Consider the following 14,075-nt stretch of genomic DNA (forward strand, 5'->3'; position numbering starts at 1 on the left):
GTATCCTTTCCTAGACTTAATGGTAATTAGTTTACTATTTCATTTGAAGAAAAATCATAGAGCGTCCTTTGTTTAGCCTCATTCAAGCCCTAGTAGAGCAGACCTGTGAATTTAAGATATATCTAAAAGTGTATTTCACGTCCACTTGAGAACGTCTAGAACTGCGGCGTTCAGTGCGTTCTTACCTTATCAAAGATGGTATGTGTAATCTACGGAAAACATGATTACGCTTTTAGCGGAGGGACTATCTGGGTAGAGGCCCACTCATTCTTTGATATGTTGTTATTATTGTAACAGTAGTTGTAACGACGGTGTTGTCCCTGTAACAAATGAAAATCTGAAGAAAACGAACGTGGTAGTGAACTCCCATACAAAATATTAGGAATTGATCAGGTAATTGACCCTAGTCTATATGGCGAATCCTCTGTACCCCAGGATGGTTCACCTCTCCACCCCTTAAAAGCCACCGTTTACGGAATGACGATAACAACTTAGCTTTCGCGCCCATGCAACCGCCAGTCTATCGCATGTACTGGGTGGATCTTCAAGTTGCCACACGTATTCTTAGTAGCTTAGAGTAGGCACGAATTTGAGATCATTCCTTGTGGCTAATGGCGTGAGTCCTGGTTGGAAGAAGAAGTCCTCAGTTGGCGCGTACGCAAGTTCACACATACGAACACACATATAGGTATGTGAGTATATATCTGTATATGTGTGCGTGCGCGTGTTTGTGTTTGTGTGTGTATGTGTGTATGTGAAGGCGCGTGGTTTGATGGTTAGAGTGTTGCAATCATGATTGTAAAATTGCGGTTTCTATTCCTACTCTAGGAGACGCATTTGTTGCGTTTTCGGTAAAACGCTTCAATTCACGTTAGCCAGTTGAACAGCTGAGTAACTGTTCAGGAGGGAATATACATGCCATGGAATCCGTGAAACAGACCTTATGAGCCCATGCCTAGAGAAGAAACTCTGATCCTTTCACACACGCACGAGTGCATATGCATATATATATATATATATATATATATATATATTTGTGTGTGTGTGTGTGTGTGTGTGTGTGTGTGTGTGTGTGTGTGTGTGTGTGGTGTGTGTGTGTGTGTGTGTGTGTGTGTGTGTGTGTGTGTGTGTGTGTTTGTGTGTATATTAGTAATTTCTGAAGTTAGTCGGCACTTTTCTATTTCCTGGCGACTGAAACTGCGCTTGCGCGGTGAATATGAAAAATTATAATATATAATGATGAGTCACGTATTATTCTGTCTAACTTATATATGTTAATGTTTGGCGTACCCACTGACGGGAACTTCGCCTACCAAATTATTTTATTTGCTAATTAAAGTTTGAAGCATAGGTCTGGCCGTAAAAAGCACGGTAAAAGTTATTAGTTTTCCATCCCTTCGAAATTGCTCTTAAATGTGGTTTTCGATGTTTTGGCTGCTCCTTCTTTTTGCGTTTAAATGTACACTAATTTTATATAGATAGATAGGTAGATAGATAGATATTTATAAATTGTAGTTAATCTTTACAAGTGTAATTATAGAAAAAATGCTGTTGAAAATACACATAGAATAAATGGGAATTAGAATGTACTTAGATTTTAAAAAATAGGTATACACTATACCGGAACACCCAATGTTTCCAGAGGTGAATTATTCAAACCCCAAAGAATCCTTCTCAACACATGGCTATGATGCTCCCCCACTACTTCTGCTCGTGATCAGAGATGCACATATCGTCAGCCACTAAGGGACATGCTCAACTGGTTACGGTCAAACAACTGACAAGCAAATCTGTGGTATTGAGCAGAATATTTGCTGTAGCCCATCTTTTATACCAAGACAAAACAATGTACATGATAACACTTCCAATCAGTTAAGATCAGAAGCCATGAGAGCCACTGCCTGGTACTGCATCAGGGCATTTTATTATTATTATTATTATTATTATTACTACTATTATTATTATTAGTATTATTGTTATCATCATTATTATTATTACTACTATTATTATTATTAGTATTATTGTTATCATCATCATTATTATTATTATTATTATTATTATTATTATTATTATATATTATTATTATTATTATTATTATTATTATTATTATGATTATTATTACTACTATTATTATTATTAGTATCATTATCATTATTATTATTATTATTATTATTATTATTATTATTATGATTATTATTATTATTATTATTATTATTATTCTATATTTGACTTTTGCTTTATATTTGTACAAGTTGGCTACAAGTCTTACCCAGAGACCTCAAGAGATAACAGGCTGGAAGTTCGTGCTGTTGTTATGCCTAGTGTGGCGTATATTTGGTTTTGTATTTAGTGTTGTACTAGTGAATGTCTACAAAAAAAAGGAAAATTATGTTTGTTTTAAAACTTGAGATTACATACAAAGTATTTTGCGTATGATATGAGCAGTTCCCATGAGTACCATCTCTTGAATTTCTGCCATTTTGGGGTTTCCTGGTATCTGAGTTAGGTAGCGATCAGCCCTTTTTGCTATCATTCCCAGGGCACCTATGACAACAGGTATTGTTTTAGTCTTCAGGTTCCACATTTTGCTGATTTCTATTTCAAGATCTTTATATTTGCTCAGTTTTTGGTAGGTCTTGACAGATACGTTTATATCGATTGGGACAGTCATATCAATGAGGAGGCATGTTCTTTGTTTGAAGTCTTTCAATATGATGTCTGGCCTATTTGCATCTATCTTCCTGTCAGTTTGAATGGTGAAGTTCCAGAGGAGTGAGATGTGGTCATTTTCAAGCACTGAATGTGGTTTGTGTTCCCACTAGTTTTTATCACGCGGCAAATCCAGATTTTTGCAGATTACCCAATGAATATATTTGTTGAGATACTCTGCAGGCGCAAGAAGACTGCACTTGGAGACAACATGATCAATGGTTTCATTTTGTTGTTGACATACATTATTATTATTATCATTATTATTATTATTATTATCATTATTATTATTATTATTATTATTATTATTATTATTATTATTATTATTATTATTATTATTATTATTATTACTATTCTTATTATTATCATTATTATTATTTTCTATTTGAATTCACTCCCATACATGAAAATTTAATGTGAAACCAGTCAAGTGTATAGTATATGAACATATACATGAACTCAGAATAAGAAAATTGTTGGAAAATCATATCTTTGAGTTGCATGCTTCATATTAACTAGAATTACTGAATTGTTGGCTATCGTGGAAGGCAAGAAATGATTATTGTTACTGGTGCACAGTATGAACGAAGCAATTTTCTTACATATCAACTCCAGCATTAAATATGTTTTACATTGAATTTCGGCATATTGATATCTTTCTTGACATAAGTCAGTTCTATTGAACAACGGTTTATTCGGCATGTATTTCAGGCTAGCAATCGAATGTGCTTATGCTGATATTACTGCATTTGTGCAAAATTGTTTAGATGCGAGCGGAAGTTCAAGTGTTCCATTTTTAGCTAATAAACATCGCAAGTGAAATAAAATGGTTTGTTACGAACTATTTCACACAAAGACTAGTATTCAAATATACACATATTCGCCTAAACAGAAACGTACTTCACATGTCAGTAGAGGGATATGGAAGCTGTGACGTTCAGTTATTTCTGAAGGTAATAATGATATAATATAAATATGTAATGGATCTCTTACAAATTCGATCTTAACAAAGACACGAATGAATATAATCGTATACTTCTTTCTCTTGTTTCGCTAGCATTAGTTTCAATAGTATATTCCATTGAAAATTTGATACAAATCATATAATATCAAGACAATATCCTAGAAATTTGTGAGGATTGCTAACTGGTTTGTGTTACAGTTATAGATAGTAATATATTCTACAAGTAACAGCTCAAACTATTTATACATGCAGGTACAAATTCTCAAGCAAATGTGAATATCGTTACTAACCGACCCACGAAGAGTTCTTTACATAAAATAATTGGAAGATGCACTTCTTGTTTAATAAGTTAAATGTAATTTTTTCTTAATTGCGTACGGTTGCACTCTGAATTAAAATTCCACTGTGATATCTGTGGATTTCATCTTTTTTAGAATCGAGATAATATTCGCGACTTGAGCATTGAAGCTAATTGAATCGGTTATTACAAATTCCATCACATTTGAAGTCATGCGCCACTTAAGGAACTGATTATTTCTTTATTCTTTATTTGGATGATGTAACTTTTTAATACCAGGCTTTCCACAAGATTAGTGTGTGATATTCGATGCTGACAAGGCTAGTTATAGTATTTTTATTAAAGAGGATGGAGTGGAATCCATAGCTTTTCCATGGCATCTCTCAGTTTGTAGAAGTCGAAGAATTTGATGCTCAAATTGAATTACAGCAGATCGATACAGAGAAAGAGAGAGCAAGTGAGAGAGTGAGTGAGTGAGAGAGGGAGAGAGAGAGAGATAGAGAAAGAAAGTCTGTGTTTAATAATATGCAGGTTGCCGTGATATGTGAAATAAATCCATCTTGGATTAATTTAAAATTATTCATCGACGCAGTTGAGAGATTTACAAGTTAGCACTCATATTTTGAAATTTTAAATGTAATTTAATCTGACAAATTGAATTTCTTTGTGCACTGTATCCGCGGTACATTGTACGACGAAATGCATGATGGCTTTTCTTTATCCTTGCAGCTTTGTGATGTGACTTAGAGGTTGATTAACATAATCAATATTACTTTAGTCCATGATTGACAGGCATATGTGATGAGCAGAGCAGACTGCATGATATATTAATTTTTAGGTCGGCCTTGTGCCAAAATTTGAAAGTATTAATATTAGGGTTTATAGAGGGATAAATTATCTTATTTTAGACGTCTTAATAATAGCTCTAAGATAGCTTATTCATTAAATCATTGATATCGCCTGGCTGTCTTAGATGATTATTAAGAGGTCCATTGATATGCTGAAATTCTCTTGCCAGTATTTTCAACCTATCGATTTCTAAAAATTTCACTCGTGATTTTTATACCAAACTTAATGTTGAACATGGTTATGTTTGATTAGAAACTGATGTATTTTATTAATAATTAACTTATTACATTGGTACCGTAGATAATTTAATTTTTATGTGTTTAATGATTTATCAATTTCAGTAATTTGTTCTTTTTTCATTAATAAGTTAATCATATTTTGAATTTCAAATGACGACCTCACTATTTAAGTTAATGATAAATCTAATGTTGATATTGATACGTTCATAAATTATTTCATTTGTACTATATAATTTGTGAGTAGCTATTTCAAGCTTATGTTCTTATCTATATTTCTTTTGTAGTGGAATTACTATCACCAAAATATACAAAAATCATTAGACTGCGAGAGTGATGAAAGATTGTACTGTATACATCGTGAGTTATTATTTTAGGCTTAGAGTATTGTTTATAGGTTTATATTTATACGAAAAGTTCCATTAGTAGTCGTATTATTAACAATATATACAAAAAGATTTAATTGTTATTATCAATGGAAGAAATTGATTTGATATCATTTCAGTTAAGTCGAGTTTGCTGTAAAATACGGCAGCTGTTTGAATAAATAAATTGTTAATCACGCTTTATGGTAGGTCACATTTTTGTTGATATTTTGAATATTACACATTATACAAAAGTGAAACTCGGTCCACCGAAAGATACTAGGTAAATACGTATGTAGAGAACATTTCAATCGTATTGATAGGCTACATTCAAAGCCATGTTAATTTATGTATTTTGAAGTGCTTTCAACTGTGTCAGGCTTTATTGCAGATATACGAAAATGTCTCTGAAACGGCGTCTGACTGCTATAGAGGAGACGCAGATTGCTGCAGGTCTCACAGAAGGCTTATCTGTAGGAGAATTAGCCACAGAGCTTGGTCTGGATACAAGAATAATTGATGATGTATGTGGAAAACTCCATCACCAAACCAGAACAAGATAAAGGTACGAGAAGTGTATTTCAGCATGACATCCGAAAAATATGTAGTCAAGAAAGAAAAGACCACTGAAATACAAATGCTGCCATACTTCAAAGTGCTGGGGTTGCTCCTTTCTCAAGAAGCACCCGGTGTAGGATCCTTTCAGAGATGGCCAGAAGTGCTAAGTGCATCGCTAAACCCATCCTAAGCAAGAACCACAGAGAAGCCTATTGATTGGACACATAATTGCATGAAGATCAATTTCCAGGATGTCCTGCCATGGATGAGGCCAGACCTACTCTGTATGGCCCCGACGGATGGGTCATATTTGGGTATCTTTTGAAGCCTCTCATCCGCATCGCATTCGGCGTCACCAAGGAGGTGGTCCTGACATGTTTTGGGCGTGAATTATAGGAAATTAACTTGAGGGGCCTTTCCGAGTGCCAGAAGGTGTCAAACTCACCAACAACCCCGCCTTTCTGGAGGAGGATTTTGCAGCATGGTTAGATGATCTGTCACTCTCAGGTCGACGGCGATTGATTTTTATGCATGACAGTGTCCTTCGCATTCAGCCAAGGCTACAATTTCGTACCTCGATGCTTCTGAAGTCACACGCCAATCACTCATGACTTGGCCTCCCTGTTCTCCTGACCGAAACCCTATCGAACAATTCTGGTCGATCTTGAAGAGGAAAGTCTATAAAAGAGGTATCCAGTTTTCATCGAAGAATGCTCTGTTGGTAAAGATAAAAAAAGGCTGCTAGTATCATAACATCTTCTCAGATTAGTCGGCTAAAAGCTTCTTTGTACAAAAGACTGTTTGATATAATTTCTAAACAAGGAAATTATGTAGAAAAATAAAGTACAACACCAACAATATAATTTTGTTTTATATCTGTTGCTGCTATTCTTAGGTAGCGTGTCTCATTATTGCAATAAAATGGTAATATAACGAAAATACCTTGTTTCATTACCTTAAATTGACATTTTCATACACTGCAATAAAGCCTGACACAGTTGATAGCACCTCAAATTACATAACTGAACACAACTTTGTAGCTTATCAATATAATTGAAATGTTCACCGTGTACGTACCTACATAGGATCTTTCTATGGAGCAAGTTTCATGGTTGTACAATGCTTAATACTCAAAATATCACCAAAAAGTTGACCTGTAATAAAGTGTGATTCACAGTTTATAGAGTTTTATTATTTAAATTATTTATGTCTGGGCAATGTAGCAAGAGATAGAATGAAATCAAGAAATGTAAAAATATCGAAGTCTTAAAGTGCAAATTCTTATTCTACATCTTTCCTTTTATAATTTTTTTTCCACAAGAAGAGTAGTTAAATTATCGGCGAGTATTCGTTGTGCTATTTCTTTCGGTTCTTACGTTGAAATTTCAAATAACGTCGCAGTCAACTTTGCTCTTGAAACCCACGACCGATCCCTTAACAAAATCTGATCCTGTGCCTAATCTGAAGGGAATATTTCTGCTCGCGAGAAACAAATTATACATTTTTGCATAACCCTGGTTATTACCTGCTGTTGACTACACATTTTATCTGCAGTCAATATATCAAAAATCTAACAGCTTCATCACATCATATTTCCTCCGTCACATCATCAAATTTCTTCACCTAAAGAATGTTGGTCCTATTTGTAATAATCCTTTCAACTAAAGACACAAGACATGAATTTCGTGGGAAGGGGGTTAGTCGATTACATCGACCCCACACATGAGTGGTACATAGTTTATCGTCCTCAAAAGGATGAAAGGCTAAATCGACGCTAGCGCTATTTGAACCCAGAAGATAAAGTCAGAAGAAGTGCCGCAAAATATTCTTCCCGGTGTGCTGGACATTCTACCAGCTCGCAATCTATTTATTTGTAATAATGGAACATCATAATATTTATTCGTACTTTCTAACATGCATAAAATCTAGCATTTTTAGTGCGGCAGTCACCAGCAGAAATTATCGACTACATCGTGTTTATACCAACATGATTTAACCATCAATTCACTTAAAAATAATTACTTTCCACTCCTCTGCATTGCTAAAGTAAAGGTCACAACTATATAACAGCAGAATAATTTATATATCTAACTAGTAAATATCTAACTACTAAAATATACGGTATTCATTAAGGCATCTCAATACGAATGTAAGCAACTGATACTGAAATCAATGCAGAACTATTTGAGGTGTTTTAATTTTCCTCTTTACAGAATAGGCCATCTTGTATAATCTGAACAGGCAGCATGAAAAACTTAAATCTAACAAATTTATAAATATTTTGTCCTATTTGATGGTGCATACGTCAGCATGTCAGTAAGTACCGCGAAGGTTAGGTTTCGCTGATGAGGCGAAGAAACGCGCTCTGAATTGTTTCTCCTATGTGCACAGAATATTATCAATATATCATTAATGAATACGATGAGTAAATAAGATATTTAGGACACCGGACAAAATGCTTAATGGCATTTAGCCCGTCTTTGCATTGTGGAATTTCGTCCGTCTTTGAGTACAAATTCTTCCGAGTTTCACTTTGCCTTTCATCATTTCGGGGTTGATAAAATAAGTACCAGTTGATCGCTGGGATCGATGTAATCGACAGAGTATCTCCAATGAAAATGCTGGCCTTCTGCTGAAATTTGAAACCAATATATTATCAATGTATAAAAAGGTGTCATGCCGGCAAAACCGTTAGCGCACTGTACAAAGTAATAATCGCCATTTTGTCCGTCACTTCGTTCTGAAGTCAAATCCCGCTGAATTCGACTTTGTCTGACATCTTTACTCGACTTCTACACTCCTCTCAAATTGCTGGTCTTGTGCTGAAATTTGAAACCAATATATTATCAATGAATACAAAGGTGGCTTGCCGGCAAAACCGTTAGCACGCTGTACAAGTTAATAAGCGGCATTTCGTCCGTCACTTCGTTCCCAATTCACATTCCGCTGAATTCGACTTTGCCTTTCATCCTTACTCTACATCTCCAAATTGCTGGACTTGTGTTAAAATTTGAAAGCAATATTTTATCAATGAATAGTATTGTATTGTATTTACGGTACACGTTTTACCCACCGCCACATGGTGTCCTTTTTCTTTATGATGTTAAAAGCATCGTAAAGAAATTTATTTTACATAACTAGAATATAGAATATTTATACATTATCGCCATGCTACTTTATAGTAAATAGTATCCCAGTTATGTATGGCAGACTTAATCCTTCTCTCATTTCGACTCCATGAGACATATTAATTGACTTCATGGGAGCCCAATTTGTTGCAAGTATACCAGGCAGATCTTTGGTTTGATGATCTGTGCTCCCTTACTCGTAGAAGGGTCGAAGACCCAGTAAAGTTTTCACTGTCCTCGCTTAAAAATGAAACAGCGATAGATCTATTGACGGCTTAGAAAAATAAGTGTCAATATTTACAAGAATGAAAAGCACACAACTTAGTCTCGTGATGCAAAAATTTGCTTCCTTAAACCTCCTAGGTATTTGTAAACATCAACTATTTTAAAACTACTGTCAAAACGTAATAGAATCTAATACCAACGTAGGTCAAACCCGTATTGAGTGTAACCTCATTTATTAGACATTGAAATAATGAGATCGTTCAATAGATAAGCTATAGATCTGTCTGCATCGTCTAAAGTTTAATGGATGCAATAAATGTCAATCAAATTGTTTATGAGATTAGAATGTTGGGGAAACGAGCCGACCTCAGGGCGACGAGTTCAAAAATCACGTCTGAATAGATCAATATTATATTCCAACTTCAAATTTTTAAGTTCGAGGATAGTGAAAGCTGCACAGCTACAGACCTAAAATTGTACGTAATCGCATTTGCAATATCATAGACATACACCTAAACACATACATACATACATGTATATATACACACACTGTACATACAAACGCAAATCGCTCTCTCTCTCTCTCTCTATATATATATATATATATATATATATATATAATTGAAATGGAAAATACACACACTTTACATATAGAAAAATGTGCAAATACATCAAACCAAATTTCATAGTCTTCCCCTTCTACCAGTACAAAGACTCAATCTCTCCACAAAAACGTTCAAATAAAGAAACTTTTTACATCGAAAAATACTGAACACGTCTTAATATGCACGCATAACCAACGCTTATCTTTTTACATATTTCCTCACTGTACATAAATCCCCTCAATAAACAAGTTTTTGAAACTTTTTCGTGTATATATATATATATATATTTTCCCCTCCCCTTACCGAAAGCTGAACAGTTATCTTCTTTGCCCACAACAATAACAATAATAACAATAACCAATACATCCCCTTATTTTTCAACTTGTGATGTCATTCACTCGTAAATATCATCACACACAACATGGTCAAAACTTTCTTCATAAGAAAATACATATTCATATAAGGAAACCTTAATATCATGAAACGCGAAAGCGAAACCGGTTGATATATTAAAAATTATATTAGAACTATGTAAAGTGGGTGTATTTTCCTTTTTTATTTATTATAAATATCACAACTCACCTCATTGTAATTCCTCTTTTTCTGTTACTAATATATATATATATATAATATATATATATATATATAATTTATAGCGTAAAAGATACGCATATGTATGTTTAAACGAGCATATTAATAGGAGATAGTATCAAAAAGTTGCGCATTATTTATTTATTGCGATTTTACATGTATTTTCTTTTTCAAAACCATGTATGGCTTAGTAAGATAAGTGCATTCGGGAGGATGGCCACTTGCAGGTGATGAAGAGAATTTCTAGCAACATTGAGTGTTCTAGTTTGTGTGAGTGTGTTTGTGTGCGTGCGTGTGTATTTGTGTATCCGTGTATGGATATCTCTACCTCTTTATGCGTACATATGTATATATATATGTATGTATATATATATATATATATATATATATATATATATATATATATATATATATATATATATATATATATTATATATATATATACGCGCAGAGAGAGAAGAGAACGATGGTATCAAAATATTACCGGAATAGTTACGTTAAAATGTTAAATAAAAATAGCCTATTTACCCAAGTTTTAGTATAATCTCCTTCGAAGTAGTCATCTTACGTGGCAATTCACCGGTCCCACCGTTCCCGCCACTTTTGTAATCTGGCCTCGAAATCGTTTAACCTAAGCCATTCGAGGTTCTTCTGCGATTCACTCTTGATCTCGAAAGAGGTGTTAAGACGGTGACCTTCGAACTGCTTTTTCCGCTTGGGGAAGAGATGGAAGTACGCAGGTATTAAATCTGTTGAATAGGGTTGGTGCAGAAGCAATACCCTCTTGTTTTTGGCGAGAAGCTCGGTGACAGCATGCATTGTCGTCGGGAAGAAACCAGCACTTCGCGCTCCAAAGTACCGATCGATGTCGCGAATTTTCTTCTCTCAAACGCTTCAAACATTCTTGATTGACGTCCGACATTCTCATGCACATGCTCATGAATTTTCCCCACACGTCTGGGGTTGGTATTCGTGACAGTTCTTCCAGACCATTCATCCTCTTCTAGGTATGTTTTTTTCCGCTTTTGAAGCGCATGTGCCTCTCAAACTATTGCATACAACCCATTACTTCTTGCTTAATCATTCTCAATGTCTTTGTAGCAGACTTCCCAAGTTTAACGCAAAATTCCACGTTGGCTCCTTGTTCAAACTACCTGTCCATGAAAAATTGGCTGAGTAGACCTGAGCACAAAAACACAAATTTCACAACTTGCGGAGTAATTACTTAAGTAAGTAAATATGTATGTATGTGTATGTATGCATGTATTTATGTATATACGTGTGCTTGTATGTGTATTTATGTATGTATTCATGTCTGTATATACTCTTTACCCTTTTTACTCTTTTACTTGTTTCAGTCATTTGACTGCGGCCATGCTGGAGCACCACCTTTAATCGAGCAACTCGACCCCGGGAATTATTCTTTTGTAAGCCCAGTACTTATTCTATCGGTCTCTTTTGCCGAACCGCTAAGTAACAGGGACATAAACACACCAGCATCGGTTGTCAAGCAATGCTAGGAGGACAAACACACACATATATATATACATATATACGACAGGCTTCTTTCAGTTTCCGTCTACCAAATCCACTCACAAGGCATTGGTCGGCCCGGGGCTATAGCAGAAGACACTTGCCCAAGATGCCACGCAGTGGGACTGAACCCGGAACCATGTGGTTGGTTAGCAAGCTACTTACCACACAGCCACTCCTGCGCCTTGTTCGTATGTACGTATGTATGCATATGTGTATGTATGAGTGTGCGCATGTATGTATTTATGTATATATGTGTGTATGCATGCATATATGTATGCTTATATATATCTGCGTGTGTTTGTATGCATGTATGCATTAGTGTATATATGTACGTATGTATGCATATGTGTATGTATGCATGTATTTCCCAATCATAATTTTAAACATTATAGCTTCTGAATATACAGTACTTTCGAAATCATTGTTTTATCTCTTTACTCTTTTACTTGTTTCAGTCATTTGATTGCGGCCATGCTGGAGCTCCGCCTTTAGTCGAGGAAATCGACCCCGGGACTTATTCTTTTTGTAAGCCCAGTATTTATTCTATCGGTCTCTTTTGCCGAACCGCTAAGTGACGGGGACGTAAGCACACCAGCATCGGTTGTCAAGCAATGCTAAGGGGACAAACACACACACACAAACACACACACACACACATATATATATATACATATATATGACGGGCTTCTTTCAGTTTCCGTCTACCAAATTCACTCACAAGGCATTGGTCGGCCCGGGGCTATAGCAGAAGATACTTGCCCAAGATGCCACGCAGTGGGACTGAACCCGGAACCATGTGGTTGGTTAGCAAGCTACTTACCACACAGCCACTCCTGCGTCAATAGTAAGAAGAAGAAAACTGTGTGATATATTGTAAGATATTGTTCTGAATATCGGTACCAAGGATGATATATGAGACAGAAATATATTTATAGACACCGATTTAAAGGATGATATATGAAACGTAGGAATATATTCTCACGTTTTCAATCCCAATACACTGCAGGACAGAGTTGGCTGCAAGTTTACAGCTATGGTGGGCGTGGTAATCTATATTCCTCGCTTATACGAAAGGAAGTCCTTCACTTGGCTTCTAAGCAAACAGCATTAGCTGGTTTCCCTGGTGAACTGGTATAGGTGTCTAATAAATATGGGATATGAGAAACTGCGAATAGAAAATGTAAAAGAATCACCCTATCGCATGTTTCTAGCTCACATTTTCTAACTGGATTTTAATACAGATGTGAAAGTAATGGTATTTCCATGTCAGGCTTTTCACTCTGTTCAGGAGTTTATGTACAACTTAACTGAAGAAACGAAAATGAAAGTATTTTAGTTCAAGTATGATAAATTAAGATGTAAATGATATGTATACAAAAGCAACCTGAAGCATTTCATTTTTGAGGATTCGATGTTGTCACATGTGTGGAAAATGTACGAAGTATCCTATTACGAAACCAAACGTAATAGATGCCTGAAAATCTTCATTGCAAACTTTCCACACCCCAAGTGACTGCTATAAGTGACGAAAAGCATGGCTAGTGAAAGTGATCATAGAATATTATATGACAATATACATACTTTGTTTCTAAAGTTAATTCGTTAATTACTTTAAAATATCAGATCTTACTACAATCAGTTTTTGCTTAGTGGAACAGCAAATGTAAATTTGCATTAACATAGAAATCGGACTAAATTTCAGTTGGCAGAATCATTAGCATGCCGGGTTAAATGCTTAGCGACATTTCGTCTGTCTCTACGTTCTGAGTTCAAATTCTACTGAAGTCAATTTAACCTTTCGGGATTGATAAAATAAGTATCATTTGAACACTGATCTAATCGACTTATCCACCTTCCTCGATCTTGCTGGTCTTGTGCCACTTATCCCATAGCTGTTACTACGAAAAGGGAAATTTTATCTCAACATTAAACTGATAAGTGCCAAAATCTCTATGCCGTTTTGGTAAATCATTAAGCCAGCGCATGATGTCTTCCGCAACAGTTTATTTGA

Source organism: Octopus sinensis, linkage group LG8 (genome assembly GCF_006345805.1).
Source record: "Octopus sinensis linkage group LG8, ASM634580v1, whole genome shotgun sequence".
In the NCBI taxonomy this organism is placed as follows: domain Eukaryota; kingdom Metazoa; phylum Mollusca; class Cephalopoda; order Octopoda; family Octopodidae; genus Octopus; species Octopus sinensis.